General features: G+C 41.4%; 1 protein-coding gene across 3 annotated transcripts in view; it reads right to left on the bottom strand.

The window, feature by feature from the left end:
- The window catches only part of PLA2G4A (phospholipase A2 group IVA), a 137,232-nt gene extending 118,136 nt beyond the window's left edge, over positions 1-19,096 (bottom strand). Inside the window, exon 1 of one of the 3 annotated variants that reach the window (XM_007056692.4) lies at positions 18,977-19,096. The gene's annotated coding sequence lies outside the window, so the exon portion shown is untranslated. Of the gene's footprint in view, positions 1-18,953 lie in introns of all 3 variants that reach the window. The other 2 variants (XM_043552916.1, XM_027819099.3) reach the window with 2 other exon arrangements.
- Positions 19,097-19,876: the final 780 nt, after the last annotated feature.

Below are 19,876 nucleotides of genomic sequence, written 5' to 3'. Positions count from 1 at the left end.
TAACACAGGGGAGGAGGGCTACTCGCCCATCACCTATACTTCCCTACATCGGGCATTTAATTAGTTTCACTGCAGGGTTACAGAGCTCCTTACCATATAACCCATAACTGGCACCAAGGTTACAGGGCTCCTTTCATATACCCCATAATGCGGGTTAGGTGTTCCTCAGTTTATTACTCAGGACTCAGCTCTCTCTGAGTCCTAGCACCGTCCCGCTCCCCCATGAGGAAGACAGAGGGTGCACAGATTGGGCTCAGCTCACTAGGGCCACATGGTCTGACCTCAGCCTGTAAAAGCCACAAGATCTCACTCTTTCACATGAGCCCAAGGCCCATCACCAAAATCCAAGGCCTATTACCTCTGGGAACTATTCATTCTATTGTCTCAACTGCACTCAACACCAGCCACAAGTTGCAATGAATAAACACCCTCACCCCAGTACCTCAGTTACGTACTAAGCATGTTCCTACTCAACCCACTGTGGCTTGATGGTGCTGCAAGGATAGCAAAAAACTCCATGGTCCTCTGCCAGTTGGCCTGTGGGAGAAAAATTACTTCCTGACCCTCTAAACAGCTGATCGGCTAGACCAGCTGCATCTGTCAGACCACATTCACATTCCTAGTTTGGGTGGGTAGGGTGGGCTGCTGAAACGGAGCTGATAGAGCTTCCAGAAGGCCCCAGCACAGGGGCTAAATCCTGGGAGCTGGGGAATGCTGGCCAGTCAGCATCCTTCTCCCACAGTGGGCCAGTGGGTGCCAAAGACTCCCAGCGGGAAGAGCTACCTACTGTCCCTTGGGAACTGTCTCCCTCCATTGCTACTGTGACTGTCCCCCTTTCACTTCTGGGCCCCTCAAGTTCCTCTCCCCACATTGATGTGGGTGGGTGACATTTGTGGGGTTTTCATTTTGGGGAGCTCAACTTGGACAGAGAACCCACAACCCCATTTTAAGTCCCAGGGTGCTGCAGACACATAGCCCCTCTCAAAACTGAGCCCTAAGTATCTCAGACTGGGCACTCCAAAATGAAGGCACTTAAAGCCAATGGCTGATTTTGAAAATTTTGATTGCAGTGACAAATACCAAAACAATACATGAAATATATACAAGATTATGAAACAATATATAGCCCTAGGTGCCCCATCTGAACAAGTGGGATACATTTGTTTGGGGAGTGGGGTTGCATATCCCTTTAAATAATGTTAATGGAAAACACACAACAAGAGTTTGCTCCTGTTGTCTTTGGCCAGATATTCTACTTCAGGTACTGTGTGCTGGCGGATGCCCTCTTCCCTGCAAAGGGATGCATTTCAGAGAGACTGCTTATAACCACGAAAGCTACTTACTATGAAATGCTCTGCTATGGTTATTACAGTGCAGGAGACTGAAATCTCCAGGCAACTCATTTAAAAAGCCTTAGAAATAATTTGTAGCACTTTATAGGATGGTCTTCTGGCTAGAGCAATGAACTTGGACTCAGGACATCTAGCTTTAGTTCCTGGGTCTGTCACAGATTTCCTGTGTGACCACAGGCAAATCACTCAAGCTCTCTGTACCTCAGTTCCCCATCTGTAAAATAGAGGAATACTTATTGTCTCCCACCCTCTCTCTTGTCTATTTAGGTTATAAGCTCTTTGGGGCAGTGACTGTCTCTTACTATATGTCTGAATAGTATCTAGTGCAATGGGCTTCATTCTCAAGTGCAGTCTTTCAGCACTACTTTAAACAATAAATAATAAGTGCTATTTAAATGTTAAGGATTAATATTAGTGGGTTCCGTACAATTAAAACTTGATGAGTCATGCTCAAGACTTACCACCCATTTAAACCAAACATGCAAATATTTCAGTTAAACACCTTCGATTCAATGAATTAGGCTCTAGAACAAGTTACGGAAACTCTAGAGCTTTCCAGATTTGTGGGCACATCTAAGGATGCATCAAAGCATCCTATAGCACGTGTTCTGCCACGTTTTCACCACAGCCAGGTTGGACTAAGAACTGCGGTCACAGGGTTTGTCATCTTTCACTCAGAACTTTAGCTGAACGTGACTCTGTATTAGCATGACTATTGTTGTGGTTTGGGTTTATTTGATCTTTTAGACACAAATTGGTGATAAAGGGTGTATCTATGCTACTTCCTTTGGCCTTCAGTTTAATAACATGAAATCATGACGAATTCTTTTGAGATGTGTGTGTGGATGAAAGTAAATCCTCAAAGTAATTCATTACAACTTTCTAGTAAAGTAGGTGTTAATTAAAGTATTGCTGAAATGTTTAGCATCCTATTTAAACAAAAACTAATAAAGTACCATTGCAATATTTTATAAAATACATCTAATTCATGGCAAGAGGTTAAATAATGCACATTTGATTATTTTCCCTAAAATATTTATTAAAAAATAGATTTTTGGGGCCAGGATTGAAAATGGTGCATTTAATGCTTAGGAAAGATTTCTCATTCTTAGACCAAGACACACAAGCATTCTATTTATACACAGAAATTTCTCTACCGTGCACCATAAGTGTGCTGATAGATATGCAAACTCTAGACACAAAAAGATAGTTCCTTTTCCATATTCATTTAATCTTTGGCTTCTCTGTTGAGTTGGTTCTGCGGGGGGCAGAGGAAGTTGTGTGACACTGGCAGACCAGGAGCCAGCTTATGCCAAGGCACCTAGCCCTCACTGAACACTAACAAATGAATAGTTGGAAATAGCCCAGTCTGACTCATCTGTGTTAGCATTATTAAAATAGACTTGAAGTTTATAAGAATGTGTTTAGTGTTTGGACTTTATGAAATGCTTGTTAGTTGCTGCATACATGAATTTCACTTATAAAATCTGTATACCATGTTATAAGGTAATATTCAAGTGTTTGCTTTGTACCTATAAAAGAGTTTGCTATAACACTCTAAACCCCCATAGCCAGGAGAGAAGCATTACCAAATATGAAATACTAGTTTACCACAAGAGGTGTCATCTCCTGCCCAACAAAAGAAGGCCTATCAACACCAGACGAACTATTTTGTTCACTAATATTACATGCGATTGTGTTGATTGCTCCCCCACATCCACAAAGAGGGGATGTGCACAAACCCTCATCCCATCACAGTTTGAACTCTGGGAGAAGGAAATGTAAATCCCTACAAGAGAGAACTGTATCGCTATGCTGTCTGGAGTTTGGAGAGGGCAATATTTCTAAGCTTAAACAAGGAATCCCCAAGTTGCTTAGCTTAATGGACATATAGAACTTGCATATTACAGCAACATCTATTGAAACCTAAGATTGTAACTAATTTGTGTGTGTGTATTTACCTGCGTTAACCTTGTAAATAACTTATTTCTTCTTCCTAGTTAATAAATCTTTAGCTGGTTTATTACAGTATTGGCTACAAGCATGGTCTTTGGTGAGCGATCTAAGATACAATTGACCTGGGGTAGGTGACTGGTCCTTTTGGACTGGGAGTAACCTGAATATAATTATGATTTTTGCTGTAAGGAACCATCTATCACAAAGGCAAGACTGCGGGGCGCAAGATAGACCAGAGTGCCCAAGGCAACTGTCTGTGTCTCCATGCTAAGGGTGTTATAGTGCTTGAGGAGTTCACATTTGATACTTGGTTGGTGAAATCTAATTATAAAACACACAGTCATTTGGGGTTTGTGTCCTGGTTTGTAATAGTCTGCCTTGAGACTGGCACCCACATTCATGAGCCATTCCAGACAGCTTGACAATGGACACCTATCTAGTGAGGTCTAAGGCCCTGATCCTGCACTCTGCCCCAGATGGACACAAACGTCCACTTGCATGGAACTCAACCTCATTTCACACAGGCCAAATGACCAGCTGAGCAGCAGAGGAGAACTTTCAATCCAAAATGTGAACCTTTACAAAACAGATTTTTGGGCTATTTAACTGTTCTGGAAGCCCAGGATCACATCAGTATAGCACAGAATATATTAATCAGTTTTGATATTCTGTATCTGTTCAATTTAAATAAGAAGTAAAGGAGACTCTGCTGTGCTTGACAGACAGAAAGCCAAATCTGAAAGCTCCCATCTCCCCCAAAATCTTCTCTCCTTGTCAGCAGGGTGAAGCAGCACTGTCCTCCTGTGTGCTACTGGGGCAGGTGTGGAGGTGTTCCGATAATTGCTGACATAATAACATGTGATTGCTTTAAAGCTGCTACAAGGGTGTATTTCTGCTCCTCTATGCCGCCCACAACCTCTGCTTCTGAGTCCTCTACCCAGTGAATAGTTCCAGTGACTGAATCTGTTGTTGCTCAAAGCTTCTCCAGCCGGTGGTATTTAAATTAATTTTCTCTGTTTTGCGGCTGCCCTTAGAATTCTGAACAACAGCAGTGAAAACTCTGAGCTGCAACAAAGGCACTAGTGTGGTCTCTCTTCAGATTTAGGAAAACAGCACTGCATCAGTTCACACTTTCATTCATGTTTGAAAGATTATCTTCACAGCCAGAAATTAGCAACACAGTCAGAACCTCAGGGGTGTAAATCAGCATAGCTCCACTGACTGACACTGATTTACACCTGCTGAGAATCTGGCCCTCTTCCCCTTCTTCCCTGCCCCCCATTAAAATTTGGATTTGACAGCAGTTGATTGTATTCACCAGGAATGATTTCTACTCATCCTGAGTGAGAGGATTTTTCAAGATTTTGACCAGATACAATGAATATCAAGAGACCTTGTACAGGAGAAGAGACCCAAACTACATCACAGGGAACAACAAAAGACATCAATATCTTAAGGCAGCCCTAACTGACCTTTAGGAATGCAACAGAACCGGTCTGACTCGATCACCAGCCACAGTTGATGACTCATAGCATCAACTAATAATCATGTAGGGTCAGTAAAAAAAACCCCAAATCTCTCACACTCTCCTAGGGACAGCATTTCACAATTAGGGAGTTTATTGGGATTTCTGTGCTGTCTTCTGACTCATCCAGCACTGGTCACTGTCAGAGACAGGTCAGCAGATTAGACAACCACTGGGCCATTCTTTTCCATAATTTCCTATGTTCCCAATCTAACTGTTCCTTAGGACATCAATGGCTTAGCTAGTAGTCAATTCAAACTAGCTTTTTGTATATTAAACATTGCGTAGTTTTTCAACTCAGCCTTGAAAAAGAAATGGGAAATGAAATTACGTTAATTAGAACTGAATGGCAGTCAATATTTTGCTTCTCTGTGGCCTTCTCTCATCCCACATTCATATAGCATTATCATTTGTTGTAAGTGGACCTATGTGAAAGTTCCAATTTTCAGTAGAGGAGGGATCAAGATGCAAAATTCAGGCATGGTTTACACCTGTTTCTAATTTCCACTTTCCATTCACTTATTAAAATTCTTTTTACTGCCAACAAAACCCCTTGTCTTTTCCCCTCCCTTCCCCACATCACATCACTTTTTTTTTTTAATCTGTGTTTTTTCATATGGTTCAAAATTATAAGAAGAGCTGGGTGAAACCTCAGCTGTCTGTTGGGTGACCAGATGTCCTGATTTTATAGGGACAGTCCCGATTCTGGGGCCTTTTTCTTATATAAGCTCCTATTACCCTCCACCTCCTGTCCCAATTTTTCACATTTGATGTCTGGTCACCCTAGCTGTCTGCTGAGAAAAACACAAACCAACCAAGAACAAAAACGGCCATATGTGCAACTGTCATAATATTTAATGAATTTGACACTGGGGGAGCTAATACTCCCAACTCTCCAACATTACAGTGAATATTTTTCGCAATGTCATGGAGCTCAGGAGGGAGATTTATCTATGGAGCAGGGGACTGAAGGTGTGTCTCTTTGGTTTTATACATGGTTCTATCACTGATTTACTATATGACCCTAAGCAAGCTATGTAACCTTTCTGGGCCTAAACTTACCGTTGTCAAATGAAAATAATGCTCACTTAGTTTATAGGGATTTGGGGAAGCTTAATTAAAGTTTGTAATGCACTTTGGCATCCTTGGACCAAAAAAAGACCTATATGCAAAGTATTAGTATAATTCGAGAGAATGGCAAATTGTTAAATTCACTAGCTCATTTCAGTGGAATTACTTGCATGAGTTACTGCTACTCCAAGTGAATGAAGGTTGAAGAATTGGATCATTAATATGTAGTGACATTAAATGCACAAGAAGTTAGTTGAGAACCTTTGAAATACACTGCCACACAACTGGAAGCAGGACCGGCTCTAGGCACCAGCAAAGCAAGCACGTGGTTGGGGCAGCACAATTCCAGGGGCAGCGTTCCAGCCAGTTTTTTTTTTTTTTTGACTGGAAGTAGAACTGGACAGCTGGGTTCTTTTCCATCTTTGCTGCTACAAGTTATTCCCTCTGAGTATTTGTATAAAATTTTTCACTCATGCCATCATTGACTCATGGTTACAGTGCTTCAACTTTGAGCATAAAAGATAATTGTCCTGTTAAAATAACAGTCCTAGTCCATCTTTTGTCTACAATCACTCTAGAGGAGTGTCAGCAAATTGGTGTCAAAACAATATCAAAAGACAAATACTAGCAGAAAAAAGACCTTTCACCTAATCAGGACTAATAGCTGTAAACACAAAAATTATTCTCAATATACTAGGGGGCAGGAGGGAGAAAATGGGAGAAGAGGAAGAGAAGAGAGGATATTTGAATTATCCCGCAATATAAGAATGATATATATTGAATGTAATAAAATCCTAAAACAACCCCACAATCTGGATTCATGTTTTATACCTGCTGTCTATACGAAGTATGTATGAAGTGGAGTTGTAACTCTGTTGTTCCCAGGATATTAGAGGGACAAGGTGGGAGAGAGAGAAAAATTCTATGTGGCTCAAAAGCTTGTCTCTCACACCCATAGAAACTGGTCCAATAAAAGATATTATCTCACCCTCCTAGTCTCTGTATGTAAAGTATGAGCATTACTCCACATATTCATTTACGCAGATGCCGACAATTTAAAGAACTCTAACGCTGCAAGTGCCTCAAAAGCCATAAATGTTTCATAACTAAGGTTGTGTCTACACTAGCACTTTTGTCAGTATAATTTGTGTCACTAAGGGTGTGAAAAAACACCCCTCAGAGCAACATAAATTATACTGACAGAAGCACCAGTCTGGCCAGCGCTATGTCGGCAGGAGATGGGGTGGTTGAGGGTGGTTTAATTATGCCAGTGGGAGAGCTCTCTCCCACTGGTGCAGAGCAGCAACGAAGGAGGTCTTACAGAGGCGTAGCTACATCGGTATAATCGTGCCGCTGTAAGGTCTCTAGTGTACACGTGGCCTAACTCTTGTGCAGACACTCCCCGACTTACGCAATCGTTCCATTCCATAAAGCCTTGCGTAACTTGAATTTTGCGTAAGTCAGAAATGTATACCCAAACATTACGCCAAAAAAAAAAAAAAAGAAACAAAAAAAGCCACCACCACCTATTTCTAGCTTACGGAACTTTTTCCGTAAGTGTGAATTTGCATAAACTGGGTCTTGCGTAACCCAGGGAGCGTCTGTCTACAACCCCATTTCAGATATGCTGCCAGGAAACATGCAGGGTTAAACACCAGGGTAGAATGACATAGTTAAACTGAAAGGGTTTTAGATAAGAAGCTATCCTTTCTAACAAAATATACTCAGTTCTACTAGGACCACGTAGAAGTAAATTGCTAAGCAACAGCAACTGGTTTTGCATAGGGATCCAAACAGTTGCAAATCAGGTTCAAAGTCCTGGCTCCATTGATACCCTATGTAAATCAGTGCTGTAAACCATACAATGTTTTTATGTCTCTATGCAACAACTGCCCATGGGCACTGTTCCCTCTAAGCTGTGTGCGTGTGCGAACGCACACAGATCCTAAACCCCGCGCTCGTGGCGAAACACCACATGCACAAAAATTTGCACAGAAGCACAACGATTTACACAGAAGAAATTTTTTGCACACACAGACTGTCAAAAATTAGAGGGAACATTGCTCATGAGCCTGATCCCAAGCTCACTGAAATCAATGAAAAGACTCTCTGACTTCAGTGGGCTTTGGATCAAGCCACATGTACACAGGGGTGTGGGGATTTTTATTTTTGCAAATTATAATCTAATAATTAACTAAATTTATTGCATGGTAAACAGTTCTAATAGTTAATCTCCACTTGTAAAGTATGCCATCTATATACAGTATGTTCACAGATCAGGCCTAGAGAAATGCTACGCAAAAGCCAAGTCTTCAGTGTGCTAAACTGTAACAACCCAGGCAGATGGCAAATTGAGATTACCAATTGGCTAGGAATTGCACCTACAACTAGTCTGTGTTAAAACATCCCTTTATGTTTGTTACCCTGCCCTCCCCATCTACCCTGCCTCACCCGCCTTGTCTCATCTACCTCTTATCTCTTGTCTTTCAGACTGTAAGCTGTTTGAGGCACGGACTGTCATTTACTATATGACAGTACAGTGCCCTGGCCTTGGATGAGGCCTTTAGGCACTATCACAATGTGTGTTAAATAATAACAGTCTCATCTGGTAGAAGAAATGCATGTTTCACTGATTTTTGCTGAGATGACGACCCTCAGGGAGAGTGTGAGAAAAATGGCAGAGGTGGATCAGGTTAGGCAGCTAGGTCTAATATTAGGTAGCTATGGAAAGAGATGAATTTGACAGTGGTTGCAGTCTCCTATTGTCCTCTTCTCTCTCTCTTTCCAAAGTTAATATATTTAGATTTACATTAGGTTAATGTTAGGTGATGGAGAACAGAAAAAAAGTTAAATGGAGGCTGGACTTTGCAAATATATTATGTAGCAAGGTTTATGCTAACAAGGAGCTTATGTATGCCATGGCTGGGGTGTTACTATGCAACATGTATTCTTTTCTTTTGCTAAACTTTGTGCTTTTAGAATTGTAAGGCAATCATATTAATAAAGAGACCATTCACAAAATAACACTGCAAAAGTGTATCATGCAGGTAGAAAGATGTATTTTACTTGGTTGTACTCTCCTTGTCATTTGCCATTATCAGCACTAGCCTCTGCTGGAGAAGAGAATTCACTTCAACGGACACATTTTCAGTCACCCCTCTGGTCAGTAGCCTATGTTAAATAAACTCTGAGCTCTCCGTCCACTTCCTGGTGAAAATGCCATAAGGGTCCAAAGTCACCACCATAAGTGCCAATATTTTGGCAGTCTCAGCAGAAAGACAAAATCCTGTATAGATTAGGGATAGGGTATGGAGCCTGACCAACCATCTCATACCCAGCAATAGTCCCTTCAAGTAAAAGTAGTTGATGAGGCACTATGGAAGAAACCATTGTACCTTTGCTACATCCATTCTTTTGATAAATAGAGGACTTCAAACTCAGTGGTTTTCAACCTTTGTTAATTGTACTAATTATGTTGACTTTCACACTCCACAGAACAGTTATCTGCGGTATTCTACCTGCAAGCAACTGATTACATTGATGTACCTTGTTTTACCCCTTACTGGATAACAGAGATCCTTTGTCTAATAGTTAGCAAGTATTAAGTGAGTCCCTGGGTTCCATTCCCAAACCAATCAATGACCTCAAGTTAACTCACCTCTCTATGCCTTGGTTTACCTGCTTTATTGGTGGCTATAGTAATACTTGACTACTAGTAGGTGTTATGAGGCTTGTTTATAAAGTGCTTTGAGATCCTTAGTTGAAAGGTTCTATAAGTGCAAAGTACCAAAATGGAAATGGCTTTATTGAACTGCTACTTGTCAGTAAAGCAAATGTGACAAGAGGGATCCTTTGTACATGATTTAGTTCAGTGGGCCTGTCTTTTGTGTGTGTTCTCTGATTCCACTTAATTTGTTTGATTATTATCCCTGTTTATCCTTCTGTTCGACCCTGTGGGGAATTCATAGTGTATCTGTAACATCACTGTCTGTTGTCATGGGGATTAATGTGGTATCACATTCTTCATCATTATATTGCTACCAGATCCATATTTTTGGTAATCAGAAACAGCTGTAAGAAAAATTATAAGAAATGCAACAAATATCAGGTAACATTACATCCTTTCCTGCAAAACAATTGTTTCAGATTTTGGGGGACCCTTGAGCCTTTATGTTTATTAAAAATGATTCTTCCAAACAAAACAAGCCCATCCTTTGAGGCATCTCTATTTTAGAAGAATTCTATTTAAGTACAAAAATGTGGAAATAAGTCCAACACTGACATTTGACTGGAAATAAACCAATGGGTCTCGTTAGAAATTACACAACACATTTCATGTGTTAACTCCAAAAAATTAGCAAATCCTTCCAATTTGGGAATTTAGGGAATTATTGTGTTTCCACTAGAAAATGGGGAAAAATATGTTTGTGAACTAGTTAGCAGTCTCCATCACTTAAAACACTGAATCAGATTGTGCGCTGACGTACAACTCCATCATCTCCATTACATTTAACATGTATTTCAGTGTAGACTTTATCTCATGTATTTATGCCCCATTATATGTATTTGAAGTAATAAATGGAATCTGTGGAACAAAACAGAGGCTACATAATTTCATACAGAATAGACAATTTAGTTACCAGCTGTAATACCGACAAGCAGCAAAGGGAACAGAACTTAGTGGGCCAGAGCCTGACTCCTGCTAAGTTTGTTTTCACCTCGCCACACTGCTTTCACAACATGAGGGGTATGCTGGAAAAGGAGAAATGGCCAGGGTGTTGCTGCATTAGTGAACCCTGGCTGTCGGAACAGCACCCTTGAATGCAGTTACTGCCTCGTGTAACTTAGAGTAGCCCTAAGATGGCTCAAAGTTCTGCTGGAGGCTGAATCAGCTCCCAAGCTATCCTAAGATCAGGGATCTACATAACTTGAGCCATTTTTGAGATATTAAAAATTTTGGTTTAGACTCTAGAGGGAAAATGTGTATTTGTATAATGCAAGTGACTTTTACTCACTTTTATTCAAAAAGCACCACCACACCCAAAAAATCAGGTTGGGACTAAGATCAAGCATGCAACATTCCAGCCCAAACAAAATTACTTTGAGAAAGTTATTAACAATTTCAACAGAATGGAAATTGGAACTCAACAATATGAATGGTGTGGAGAAAGTGAATAGGGATGTGTTATTCACCCCTTTACATGACACCCAATGAAATTAATAGGAAGCAGATTTAAAGCAAACATAAGGAAATACTTCTTCACACAATGCACAGTCAACCTGTAGAACTGGATTAGGGTTGCCAATTTTGGTTGGACATATTTCTGGAAGTTTCATCACAGAACATAATCTTTACTTAAAGATTAATCTTTTATTCCAGAAGACTCCAGGACAATCCTGGAGGGTTGGCAACCTTAAACACATTGCCAGTTAATGTAGTGAAGTATAACTGGGTTAAAAAAAGAATTAGATCAGTTTATGGAGGAAGGTCCATCGATGGCTATTAGCCAAGATGATCTGGGATGCAACCCCATGCACTGGGTATCCCTAAACCTCAAAGTTCCAAAAGCATCCGGCACTGGCCAATGTCAGAGACAGGATACTGGGCTACGTGAATATTTAGTCTGACGCAGTATGACCATTCTTATGAATCATTTCAATGCCTTGCAACATATAAACTGCAGTTCTGGAGCCTGATCATTCCATTAGTTGTGCATGTAAGTCACACTGATGCCTTAGTTGTAGTCACACATCTTACGAAGCCAGACAATCCCCTCCCGTGGGGAAAAGAAACATGGGACACTATAGCTTGTTCACAGAACCAACAGTTGTCAACCATATGCATTTATTGATACATCATCCCCCCAGTGGGAGACAGATCTGTAGGATCTCAAAACCACAGTGGATGATACAAGTTTTGCCCTCAGCCACCTGGAACCGCAAAATTCAGAGAGGAGTCCATGGAGCCAGAGACCTAGACCTCACATCACTACTCTCCCTTTGACGCATGGTTGCTTTAGGAGATACGTGGCAAGAGTTACTCATGCCTTCCATCCTAGCCCTTGGAACAGAAATGCTTGTACAAACTGTACTTCAGAAATCACTGTGCACTTTGCCCAGAGTCAAAAATAAAGTTTTCAATATGAATATTAGAGACAGCAAATTAAGCAGCTCTGTAGCATGAGAACAAGTTTGATCAGCTCCTTCATTGTATAAAATGAATATTTCCCTACTCCCCATCAATTTGGTATTTATTCACTTCCACAAAAATTATCCTATTCCATACAGTATTGGAAGCAGGGAGTGTAGAATGTAAGAACGCCCATACTGGGTCAGACCAAAGGTCCATCTAGCCCAGTATCCTGTCTTCCGACAGTGGCGAATGCCAGGTGCCCCAGAGGGAATGAACAGAACAGGTAACCATCAAGTGATCATTCTCAGCTTCTGGCAAACAGAGGCTAGGGACAACATCCCTGCCCATCCTGGCAATAGCCATTGATGGACCTATCCTTCATAAATTTATCCGTTCTTTTTTGAACCCTGTTATAGTCTTGGCCTTCACAAAATCCTCTGGTGAAGTGTTCCACAGTCTGACTGTGCCTTGTATGAAGAAATACTTCCTTTTGTTTGTTTTAAACCTGCTGCCTATTAATTTCATTTGGTGACCCCTAGTTCTTGTGTTATGAGAAGCAGTAAATAGCACTTTCTTATTTACTTTCTCCACACCAATCATGATTTTAGAGACCTCAATCATATTCTCCCCTCCCCAGTCATCTCTTTTCCAAGCTGAAAAGTCCAAGTCCTATTAATCTCTCCTCATATGGAAGCCATTCCATGTGCCTAATCATTTTTGTTGCCTTTTTCTGAACCGTTTCCAATTCCAATATATCTTTTTTGAGATGTGGCAACCACATATGCACACAGTATTCAAGATGTGGGCATACCATGGATTTATATAGAGATATAAGAAGACAGAAAATATCATATTTTGCATCTCTTTCTTAATGATTCCCAACATTCTGTTTGCTTTTTTGACTGCCGCTGCACATTGAGTCAAAAAAGAGAATGGAATGTTCTCTGAGGTATACAGCAAATGAAAGCCCTCAGGGAAGTCTGAATATCAGAGCTTTGAAGAAATTAGAGTTTTGTTGAAACCACTCCTTTCCTGCACCAAGCTGTTGTAACTCCCAGAGCAATGGTGGGCTCATTCCTCACTAAATTGCTAATTACTAAGCCAAGTTTTGGAATTTGTTTTTCAGACTGGTAAGAAAAGAATGAGGCTATATCACTGAGAGATGGGAAATACACAATTACTTATACACACTTATATCCCCTCCTATAAAGGCAAGGTCTTACTCAAAGCCTGTTGAAATCAATGGGAGTCCTTCCATTGACTTCAATGGACTTTCAAACTAGAACCCTAGTCACTCTGAAAGGGGATGTTACAGAGTAAAACTGGAGTACAATTCAGCAAAACCCATAAGGCCACGTCTAACTTTAAATACATGAGTAGCCCCATTGGTTTCAATGGCACTGCTCACGTGCTTGAAGTTAGGCATGTGCTTATGTGCCACACTGAACTGTGGCACTGGAAATAAATAATTTCATGGGGAATAAATAATTCAGGGGACCCAAAACCTGCAATTATTTTAGTGTTTAAATCATATGTTGACTGGTAAGCACCTATATCTTTGCAATTCAATTATCTGTAAGGGGACTGTTGCCCCCTTACTAACATTCAGTGGGGGTGTTTTAGTTGCTAGCTCCCAGTACTAAAAAAGGGGGAAGGGTCGAGGGGAATCAGGACCCTGAGACTGACAGCCCCCAGGAACAACGGGGAGAGGCCAATGCTCCAGGTCAGCCTGAATGACTGGGCGAGCAGGCTAATGAGGGAGTCAGGAGGCCAGGGAGGTCCCGTCCTCCGTGTGAGCTGGATTTGCCTGGATCAGACAGAGTGGGGCTGAGCTAAGGGGAAAGCAGGGGCCCAAGCTGAGCTGGGGAGCAGAGCTGTGCCAGATCCAGAGGGACCAGAAAAGCAGCCCAGAGAGAGCAGAACCTGTCCTGGGAGCAGAGCTGTAGCAACCAGAGCCGGAGAGGCCAAAGAAGCAGCCCAGAGAGCTGGAGGCAGAGCAGCAGCAGTACAGAGACAGAGTGGTACAGCTGGGGCTGGACCAGTCTGGAGCTGGGTGCGGTGAGCAGCTGGGGAGACCAAGGGGGACCCTGGGCAGCAGGCCCAGCACAGGGAGACGCCTCAGCCAAGAGGCTCTGCAGGCCAGGCTTGCATCGTAACCCCGACAGGGCGGGGGCGACACTGGGAAGAAGGGTCCTACCACTTAGAGCCTGAGAGCGTGTGGCCACCACCAGTGTCCTATCCACAGCATCCCTACAGCACAGCCAGGGCCTGAGAAGAAGGCCTGGGACTTACAGGGAACAGACTGTGAACTGCCCTGACATTCCAGAGACATGGTTTGTGATGTTCCCTGCCACAGAGCAGGTTGATGTGTTTCCTTTAACCTTTCCCATTTTTCCTTATTCTTTTTAAACTCAATTGTTGATTAAATAACTTGCATTTGCTTTGTATGTAATGGTCAGTGGGTCAGAGAAGTGCCCAGTGCAGAGAGAGTACCCCGGAGTGGGGACACCCTAGCCCCTGTCCTAGGTGACCACAGCAGGGTTGGGGGTTGAGCCCCCCAGGAATCCTGGGCCCAGCCTTGTTGGGGTTACGAGGACTCTGCCAGACAGGAGAGTGGAAGGGGAGTCCTCAAGGGCAGGGAGGCCACTGGGTAAAGGGAGTGGGAGCAAGGACTCAGATCCTTTCACTAGCCCACTTCACCGGGGTAGTGCAGAAGCCAGGAAAGTTCCCCACAATAGCGGGACTATTCGCCTGCCTATAATCTTTTGGAGGAACCACTGGCATATGGACCTTCCTGTCTGTCTGAGGTGGAAGTTTGTCTTGGCTCCCTTGATACTGTTCCCGCACGCACCTCCTTCTGTTTGTCCCTCTCCTCTTCCAGTGTGTATCTGAAAGGTTGCCCTACAGCCTGAATCTAGTGAAGTCAATTCAGATTTACTCAGGCCAGGGCATTTAGACTTTTCCCAAAATTATATACGGCTGGAAATTCACCACCACATTGTAACAGATCTTTCACACACTCCAGCACCGCTGGGGAGGTAGTACGTGGGACATACTCTCCAAGGTTCCACAAAGCCTGCTCATTAGCCTCTGGGCACCATACAGGGGTGTTCCCCCGAAAGTTCAGGGCTGGAAGACTGGCCCTATGCCACCTCATACCCAGCCCCCAATATACACACCTGCCACAGGCAGAAAGTAGTGTGTCTTTCTTGAGAGTTCATCTACACGGGGCAATTAACCAGCACAGCTGCAGCAGAATAACTCCCCATGTGGCCAAAATATTCCGAAGAAAAACAGACTTTATCCTGGAATACGTACGTCACTTTTGAAGAAGAGTAATTATTCCAGAATAAAACTGCTTGTATTTCAGAACAGAATGCCTGCAGGGGGAGTTATTCCAGAATAGCCAATGATACAATAAAGCGCCAAGCATGCTCAAGAAGAGAAAAACCAGCACTGACTTTCAGGTTGAGTCTGCAGTATTGGCTGTTAGAAAAGACACTTTCCACTTGCAAACTCTGCATATTTGATCAGGAATCATTGACACAAAAGCATGTGCTGTCAATAGCTTTCAACAAGTATGTATGAACTTCATAAGACAACAGCACAATTTTAAAGTGTTCCTGATTTTAATTAAAACCTTCCACTACCACCTCACAAAACCAAACAAAAGACCTAAACCTCACTCAGGGCTTGTTCAAAAAAGGATGGGGTCCCTGTGAAGCTATTCAATTGGGGCCCAATTTGTAAGGGCCAACAGTCAGCATATGCCCTTCTCCTTACCTCAAATAGCTTTACCATGCCAGATGAAAGAGCTTGTAGTAGGGAGATTTTTAGAGACAAAAATGACAGTTGCACACCTAACTATATAGGTGAGGTTTTTCAAGAGTGGATAGGTGAGATTCTGTGGCCTGCGTTGTGCAGGAGGTCAGACTAGATGATCATAATGGTCCCTTCTGACCTTAGTATCTATGAATCTATGAAACTATCATTTTTGTCTGAAAATCTCCTCTGTAGATACCACATGGGGAAAGGAAAGATTAAGCCTAAAATTGGGGGAAAGAAAATAGGCACACAAGCCCCTAGTGGGCCCAGCTTATTCTCCATAGAGTCCTTCATCAGTACAAAGGGGTTGACTCCTCACACCAGTCAAAACTGGATCATTGACACTGATGAACAGCCCTCTCTGGCCTTGGTGAGGCAGACCCCACTGCCCGCAAAAATATCCTAGGGGGCCCCTGCCATTGCAAAGATGGAAGCCTTGTCTGAACTAGCCTGGTCCTCAGTGAGGACGAAGCCCATAGCAAGTTTCAGATCCCAGTCTTTTGTTGTTGTTTTTTAATGCACTAGCCCAGTCTATGGTTAGAATTATTAATTATTAGTAAATAGAAAAAGTGTGCAGGAAGGGGTTCACACTCTCAGAGTTCAAACAGCTGATGGGATTTCACTCAAAAATTTTCAGACACAAAAGACAACTTCTGACATTTATAATCATGCACCCCTAACAAGTGAAATATTGAGGAATATACAACCATCTGAAAATAGGGAAGAAAAATGGATACAGTTTTGTGACCTCTGCTCTAAAGTGCAACAACAGATGACCATTATAAATCAACAGCTATGTAACACTAGTAGATTTTTATATCTGTGTGTATGTGTACACACACACATATATACATGCGTGCACATGTGCACACAGAGAAAACAGGTCCACCACAGGAAGTTTGAAAACTATTGCTTAACCATTTAGCACATTACTTCTCTATATATTTCACAATGGGTTGCTTCATTAATCATTTAACTATTAGTAAGCTGAAGGGAACAATTTACTGCAAACCTAGACGAGAACACAGAAATGGTGAAGTCGTCATTCTTTGAGAGAGCAGATCCAGCTGACTTTGACCTACAAAGCTAACCTTGACAGACAAGTCTGTTTCCCCAGGGCTTGAAATGTTATGGTGGACAGGAGAGTCTATTAACATTCTTAAAGCTCTCTGTTTTGATTTGCTGTGAGGATTGTTGTGCATTTATGCCATTGTCATTTAAATGCATCTTATAAGCGCTCTCTGTCTCAAGAGAGATCACCACTCTTGAGCATAAGGATTTGTCTACACAGATAAATTAATCCAGATTCAGATAGGGTGTGAATTTAAAGTACATTAAATATTCCTGATCAATGCCCTGTGTGGACACTCTTATTCTGGAATAAAAGTTATTTATTCCAAATTAAGATTTTTCAGAATAAAGCACTCTTATTCCAGAATAAGAGCATCCAAACAGGGAGTTGATCAAGAATAGCTATTTTGGAATAACTCTCCCAATAGATACAACCAAAGAGAACAGTAAACATCCTTCCAGAATTATTCACCTTTTCCTTCCCACTGTTAAAACTCAATTTTACTTAGTAGTAATGTCTCTCTTTTTCTGATGAAAATAAAATATTAAAGTATTTTATCCACAGCAGTGTAAGAGATCAAACGGTCCATTACAATGGCCTAGTACAGTGGTTCTCAAACTTTTGCATTGGTGGCCCCTTTCACACAACAAGTCTCTGAGTGCAACTCCCCTTATAAATTAAAAACACATTTTTAATATTAAACACTATTTTAATGATGGAGGAGAAGTGGGGTTTGGGGGTGGAGGCTGATGGCTCGTGACCCCCCCCACAAACACACATAATAACCTTGGACCCCCTGAGGGGTCACAACCCCCAGTTTGAGAACCCCTGGCCTAGAATATACATTTTTTGTAGCTCACCAGTAGTTTTATCAAGAGGTAGAAGCAGCAATAAACCAAGTTTGGTACACAATATGTCAGGGTCACAGATAAACAGTGCAGAATGGAAAGCACAGCAAAAAAGGGGTGAGGGAAGTAGGTGTGGAGGGGGTGTTCCTAAATGTCTGCAACTAGGAACAATTCTAAATGCTCCCAAATCACTCTATATATTTTGATTTTTTTATGCCATCTTTCCCAGGACCGCAAAGCAATCACTTAGCCCCAAGCACAAAGTTTAAACATTGTCGTGATTTTTCTTCCAGCACTTGTTAGTGTTAGACATGTCAACTTATAGACTGATACCTCACAAGATGTACATATAGGATGAGATTTTATTAACATAAATAAATCTATCTTTACAAATAATTGTTAGTGCTTCCTCCATCAATACACATTTAAACTTTCACCCTGGCTAAAAAGCATGGGAGTAACTTTCACAGTTTAGGTTTCCTTCTCTGGTAGTGTAGTTGCTCCCTAGCAATGATTTTCAGGGAGAAAGAAAATAAAAAGAAAAGGAGGACTTGTGGCACCTTAGAGACTAACCAACTTATCTGAGCATAAGCTTTCGTGAGCTACAGCTCACTTCATCGGATGCATCCCAGAATGCATCCGATGAAGTGAGCTGTAGCTCACGAAAGCTTATGCTCAGATAAATTGGTTAGTCTCTAAGGTGCCACAAGTCCTCCTTTTCTTTTTGCGAATACAGACTAACACGGCTGTTACTCTGAAAGAAAATAAAGCCATCCTGCTACAAACTACAGCAAAGAAAATTTCTCTGATAAGGTGATTAGTCCCAGCCTGAAGGATTAGGAATCGTGGGATCAGCAACCACTGGGTTACATGATCACATGGAAACATATTAAAGTCTCCCCGTGTTTTAAAAGTTTTCCTTCATGTTCACGATCTGACACACCCCTTTCTGGGTTCAGTTTTGTTTTAATATGGCAAAACAAGTATTTTTAGTATTAAAAATCGCTTGTACTGCTTCCTCGTCAAGTTGTAACAAGTACACTTTAAAACTATATAAAAATGATCCATCACATCTGTTAACTCCCTCCTCTGGCTAAGCTACTTTTTTCCCTTGGTAACCGGACAAAATAAGTAGCAGTTTAAAACAAAATTTAAAAAAAAAAAAACAGACCAAGAATGAGTTGTATTTCTTACGGTTTCAGTGTTACATCAGATCCCTCTGGGCTTGTACATCCCTCTTGCTTTCTAGGCAGGATCCTTTTTTTCATTGCTTGGATAGAGAAGTTTTCAGCCGTAATAAATGGGTGGAGCTGAAGTGTCAGCTGATCTATTACAGCTGACTCTCTCTTAAGGTGGTACTGAGATATAAGGAAGCAAACAGCACCTTGGAGTAATACTGATGAACATCGTTTGATACTTAGCACGGAGAAAAATTGCAAGGGGTGAAAGCACAGAGAGTCAGAGATATATCTCAGCACCAAGGACAAACTTTAGTGATCAACAGTATGACATAAGAGTTATCACGTTTAACAATTACCAAGTGTTAACTTCTTAATATACATATGCAAACAGCTAAAAAAAACTTTGGTGATTGATGGGCATGTTCTGAAGAGAAGGCTTTCAGAAGAAAGAGCAAGGAGCTGAAGTTTGTAAGACAGTCTTAAGGAAATGCTGTCAAATACAAAACAAGTGCCTCAAATTCTGGCAATGTTGCCTCATTTCTTATGGAAAGGGTATTTGCAAGTAATAATTTGCAGATACTTATTCACAACACTGTTCATCTTTCTAGATCATCTACATTAAACAATTTTTCTATAGAACTCAAGGAAAACAATATTTTCTGTATAAATGCTATTTTTAAAACCTTAGAGAATTTACTGGAAAACAATTTCTCTGCAGGCTTGTTGAAGGTTTGTTTGTTTTTTGTTTTGGTGGTTGTTTTTTTAAATCTGACCTATAGATTTCTATATCAGGGATACAATTGTCTGTCAAATATTAACATGACTTTTCCACAAGAGGATGTAATGTTAGGGTGAGAATTTAGTAACTGCTAAGATACCAGGACAGCTACCCTAGGACTACGATAGATTGGAA

This window comes from Chelonia mydas, chromosome 8 (genome assembly GCF_015237465.2).
Source record: "Chelonia mydas isolate rCheMyd1 chromosome 8, rCheMyd1.pri.v2, whole genome shotgun sequence".
Lineage (NCBI taxonomy): Eukaryota > Metazoa > Chordata > Testudines > Cheloniidae > Chelonia > Chelonia mydas.
The sequence above is the reverse complement of the archived record's forward strand: the minus strand, read 5'-3'. Positions and strand labels throughout refer to the sequence as shown.